Consider the following 6,236-nt stretch of genomic DNA (forward strand, 5'->3'; position numbering starts at 1 on the left):
ACGAGCCGTGACTCTCGTAAGATCGTGCGTGCATCGCGTAGGTGGACAGGGGACAAAGCGAGCGTACACGACACACCATGAGAACGCAATCCTACGATGAGAATACGAAATCGCGGCCAAGCACACACGATTAAACGGTTCGAGCTTAATCGGGTCGACCGTACGCCTAATCGAATATCGCCGATTTCGTGACTAGTCCGAGTGGCGGAGGGGAGCAACGAGCGACGAGAGGAGAAAACGAGATTTCTGGCAAAGCGTAGAGGGTCGGTGGCTGACGAATGAGAAAGAAGCGAAGAGAAAGAGTCGGAGAGAAGAAGCGGCGAATGGCTGAGAGACGAGGGCGGAAAGAAGGAATTCACGAACTACAAAATGCAATTATCGGCATTTGTCCGCGGGGTATCACGATCCGTCGAGGCTGTACCTGCCTTCGAGTGGGTGGCGAAGCTTCTGTACCGGGTGTGTAATCTATCGTCGACGAAACCCGTGATTTCCTATCTGGCTGCGTATCGAGTTTACCTGGGTGTCGCGACGCGTTCCTCGCCACTCCGATAACCTCGCAACCGTGAAACTTTGTCGCGCTTACCGGCAGGAACCGGCGGGTACTCCGACTACGACGACGAAACGAGTCGGAGAACCGTTTTAGCCGAGTCTCGAGTGGACGCTGGTTCGCGTCCGAATCGAACGAATCGTCGATTACCAGTTTCCGTTAGATAGCCGAGGTTAACGACGCGACGACCAGATCGAAGCTCGTTTCATTCGTGAAAAAACGAAAGAAAGCCAGCCAACGAGTTTCGGTCGATTACCTTCGAGTAACGAGCCGCTTCTCCTCTAATCGTAATCGTGCGACGATTCCCTGTTGCGAAATCCTCTTAATAACCTGCCTTGGTGCTCACGACGGCCGATCGTGCCACTGAAACCGCCAACGACGACAACTCGATTTTAAATTGCGAGTGCGCTGGCCAGGTAGAGACCGAGAATTAACCCGGCCGACTACCACCTAATAGGAACTAATTCGAGACGAATCACCTGACGAGAATTATGGCGGCGAAAGAATTTAGGATTAATAATTTAGCACGTCGCGAGCTGCATGCCGAGTGGTTCGCTCTTCTCTATACACGGTGCGGCGTCCGAACTCGTTCGCGCGAACCACCGTCGCGTCGTGTCGCCGACTTCAGAAACGACCTGTTAATCGGACGTTTCTCGTCGAATGGAACAGCGTGAAATCTTTCGAAAGAATCGCGCAACAGGTACCGACGAGACAACTTTGTCCGAGTCTTTTTCGCTTTCCAATCGATCGTCTCTATCCGACGATCCGACGAGAAAGAAGGCGAAATAGGCGTTACGAACTGCTGTGAAAGACTGGAAAACGGTAAACGAAACGGTATAGTTATTTCTCGCGCGCTTCGCCATCGGAATACTCTTGCGAGAGAATTCGACGAAGGGAACGCGTTAACGAGATTTTTCGACGCGAGACACCCCGTATAGGAGGAGCAACTTAGGTACGAAGCCCGGTAGCCCAGGGCCATAAGGTCGGCCCACCTCTACACCCTCACCTACACGCATTCAACGGCAATGGAAAACGAACAGGAGGAGAAGACGACGAGCAGCGGTAGAAGAGAGAGAGAGAGAAGGACCGAGACGAAGCCGAAGAAGGAAAGGGCGAAAAACGGACAAGAAGCGATGGCAGAAGAACAAGGGAAGAAGGAACACGGACAACCACGCGGAAAAGAGAGGAAGAGGGAAGCCGAGAGATCGAGCACATGCGACTCTGCAACTTACACACGCTCTATACTTTGGGTCTACGTGGTATCTGTATCTCAATTCTGACGCCACACGAAGAGGCGACCGCGAGAGGAAAAGGGACGGTCGAAAGGCTAAAGGAGAAGAGGAGGAAGAAGAAGAAGAAGAAGAAGAAGGAGAAGAAGAAGAAGAAGAAGAAATCGCTCGGTAGGCAGAAGAAGAGAGGGACAGAAAGACCGAGCGGGTCCCTGCGTTGTGTCGGAGCTGACTCCGTAATTTTCTAATTATATACTCCAAAATAATTGGTTATTATCCCCCTGGCGCACGCGGCTGTGTGTGTATGCGATGCTGTGTCGGATCGCGGATCCACGTAGCTCGAGCCTAAAGGGAATCACGAGCTCGCCACCACGGATCTCTTTCTCTTCTTCTTCTTCTCCTCCTTCTTCTGCTCCTTCTTCTTATCCCCCTTCTTCTTCTTCTTCTTGGCGTTTGAATTTATTCTCTAACTTTCCTTTCTCGCTTTTCGATGCGTGTCCTATCGATCGACGAACGACTTTGCTTCCTATTTTCCTTTCTCTACCTCCCGTTGGTGGAAACGCGGCGTCGTCTCGCGTCACGAGGATAAAAATCAAAGCGGGCTGATTCGCTACGCGAGACCGTTTCCAAGGCAGTGCGCGATTAATCTCTCGAACTCAGCGAGAATTTCGAAGCTACTCCGGAGGAGGTAGAAGGCGTCATCCCGGATGCAGGGGACGAAGGGAAGAGCGGTCCTCGACGATAAATTAGCGTCGAATTCATGAGTTTTCGTCGGTAGCAACGGTAGTCGTTCGAGGACAAAACGATAGTCATCTCCTTTCACGAAGGGTCGAAAAGATTCACGAGTAAGCGGTGCTTCACCCTAATTTGCCGGGGCATAGGCCGGGCATGCGAGCCGGGCTAGGGTATTAATAAAAACGCTGAAAAATAGCTCGCGCAATATCTGGAATCGGTTTTTCCGTTATCGATATTTCCTCCCGCGATTCGTTCACCGCGATACGCGCCACAGCCCCGAGACATTCCGCTCGTGGTTGCTGCGCCTGCTGCCATCGCTTAGTTAAATATGCGTCGATGCGACCGTGTCGATGGTTCCCTCGAGCAGCCTGCTCGAATCCCAGAGATCCGACGTTTACAAGCCGATCAAACGCGTAGTTTATCGTGGAGCCGACGAGACGACGATGTTTCAGCTTGTACAAATTTCAACTCGTGCTGACTCTGATTTCCTGCTGGTCAAGGCCGGGAAGAACGTTTCTCGGGGAACGAGCCGCTTCGTCGTTTAACGTTCTTCCTCTAACGCGACGAACGCCCGCTGTCCTCTCTCTTTTTTTTTTTTTCTTTTTCCTACTTTCCGTCCGAGAATAGTCGCGCGATTTCCAGCACCGAAGCGAATCGAACAGCTCGCGAGAGACACGGAGCGTGTATCGACGTTGGAAAAAATCGACCGATCGAGGAATCTCGGTGTATAAAAACGCAGGCGATAGGAAGTCGAACAGACCGATAGACCGTACGATATTCACGAAGAATGCGAAAGAAACGGAAATCTCGAACCGCCTCGGACCTCTCTCGTCTCGTCCTGTCCAGCGATATTTTACCTTTGACGAGACAGGCCGCGCAAGGATCGGTGAAAGCGATGCGACACAGAAACGGGTCGTTAGTTTCGAACCGACGACATTAGTTCGCATTAGCGCGCATTTGTTTACGCGTATCGTCTCGATCGTACGATAGATCGAGCGAGTCTTGGGCAGATTCGTTCAGGCAGCCGGCTCTAAATGGAAAAATTATACCCGTTCGAAGCTCGTCCCTTGAAATTCATGAACATCCAGAGAGATTCCGATCTTTCGTACCAACGCCTCGCCTTGTCTCGTTCTATCCCCGTCCGAAGAGACCCCGTCATCGGAGAATTCGCCATCCGACGCGATATCGTTTCTCGCGTGATTCGCGAGATTCGCGGCGATCGATCGAGAGAACGCGAAAAATAAAAGACGAACAGCAGCGACGACGGCGATAGCGTCCCGCTGGCATGCGAGCGGGAGAGCGAAAAACAACGAAGCGTAATTTCGGCGCGCTCGAGAGGGCGAAATAAGTGACGGGAGAGGAAAAGAGAGGGAACGGCAGAGGGATAGGGAGGAAAGGGGTGAAAACCTCGGGTAGGGTCGCGGAGGCACGGAGCCGTGGCCGATGGGTGGAAATCAAAAGGGCCGTCTGCCGGTGTCGACGGGGTTGATGCATATGGAAGCAGGAAGGCTCTCGTCAAAAGGTCGTCGAGTCGTTGGTCGTTCGAGTGTCGAAAGGTTATCTCCGTCGCGGACGCGGACACGGCTGTGTCGGACATCGAGGTCGCCCCTTTCCTAGAGACACGAAATGAAATTCAATCTTTGACTACGACAGATTTGCATACTTTCCCTGGTTCGGAAGCGCCGGCGACTGTCAACGCATAAACACGGCATTACCATAAAGGGGATCCATATCCCAGGCGAGAACGCCGATTTTTCGGGACGAACCGGTACGCTGGCATGGTCAACCGTCGACCGAGTGCCGGCAATCTATTTCTCGGACAGCCGTCGACCGATCGATCCGCGTTTCGAAGCTTCCCTTCCAATGAATTTTCATTCGTCGATCTCTCGATCGATACACAACAGGGCCAGCTCGCAGCCAAGCACCGCTCTTCGCGCTTCTCTTCTGGCGTCCATGATTTTTTATCGCGGCCTCGCTCTCTAAATACCGTGGGCAACGTACGAATCGTTTCGACCGACGCGTATTCTTCGAATCTTTGGATAATCGACGAACCACCGTGTGACGTGTTTCACGATGGTTCGACGTCCGAATACGACTGCGAAGCATCCCGAAGGAGAAACACGCGTTCGCAAGACGGTATCGGGGGATCCTGGGGATCGAATCGAGGATCAACGAGGAGACTCGCGAAACGGGAAGACGGGAGCGGAGGCGAGCGGTGCCAGGAAGAGAGGCGAGAAGAGACGAGAATCGAAGGAAACGACGGAGAAGCGGAGGAGAAAGAAGATAGGGCACCGAGAAGAGAAAAAGAACGGAATCGTGGGGTCGTCGTTCCTGCGGATGATGAAGTGGCCCTCTTGTTATCCCTAAATACCACGCGCGGCTCATGAGCAAACACCGACCGCAGTGAGACTGCCCGCCGGTTAACACCGCCGGTCCCTATGGGGCCCCATAAGACCCGCGCCTTAGGGGGGCCGGAGCCCCCACTGGCTTCTAGCACCCTTGTTCAACCCATTATAAACAAGGCCTGTCCGGACCCCAATGCATTATCCCGATATTCCTGGTTCAGCGTCGGATTCGGGACTCGCGCCACTCCTATCCTCCCCCTCGTTTCTGTCTTTCCGTTTCCACCTCTTCTCCTAACCGAATATCTCTGATATCATCGTGCGACCGATGCGAGAACCTCGTCTGCTCTCCGCGAGCGGCTGAAATCGATCGCTGTGAAATCTCGCGACGCGCCTTGTCCCGACATCCCGCCAGAACGTTGATTAAATAGCGTACTAATTAAATAATTTATTATCGGCCGGCTGCACACCCACGCCCAGCTGATAAACGACGGCCCATTCCTCGTGACGGGCCCGGAATGCTGACGAATCCAAATAGGAGTTTCTTCTTGGGCGTCGCGATCGTTCAACGGAGAAAAAAAAAAGAAATCATCGACCGTAAAATTAATGCTCAGCCAACGGTGCACGTCAAACGTGCCACAGTGCCGGGGCATGCGCTCCTTTCTTCCAAGAGAACCGCGAGAACGTTTAATCGAATCACCGTACGACGCAAACGGTATTTCGTTCTTCCTCTATTCTTCGATCTGTTCCGGCGCTCGCGTCCTGCCTTGCGCTTATCGGCCAGATGCTCTTAAAAATGTCACCGCGGCTCTATTATTGCCACGTCGAAGCGGTTAACCAGCTTCGAAGAAACGCTCCGAGCGACACGTCGCAAGAGAATGGTACGATCGGTACAAAGGTATCCGCGAACAGATGTCTCCCCCGTACTTCCAAAGTCCATTTAAATCTTTCTTTCAAGATTTGAAATCTTTTTAGAGAGAGAGAGAGAGAGAGGATGATGGTCCTTGGACGCGAAGACACCGCCGTGGAAAAAACGATCGTTGGCGAACGATCCCGGTAACCGTCGCGCAAAAGCTGTGTCGCTTAACGAACGGATGAATTAACAGTTAGGGTGAAACGACGAGCAGAGACGACTCCGGATTGAATCGTTTCCGGTTGACGCGTGTTACATCCCCGTCGTATTACCGAACCATTACTCGTCTACGGACGACTCCATACCCCGGAATACTCACCCCAATCATCGATGGAAATACCCCGTATGGGAGATCCATACAGGGGTTCGCAGTGACCCTTCGTTTCGTGTTTCTTGCGCAACCGAGCTTTTTTTCGCGTGATACGCGATTCCAGAAAGATCGACGACCATTTGCGTCTTACGAAGAAGAC

Source organism: Bombus impatiens, unplaced genomic scaffold (genome assembly GCF_000188095.3).
Source record: "Bombus impatiens unplaced genomic scaffold, BIMP_2.2 scf_0675, whole genome shotgun sequence".
Taxonomy (NCBI): domain Eukaryota; kingdom Metazoa; phylum Arthropoda; class Insecta; order Hymenoptera; family Apidae; genus Bombus; species Bombus impatiens.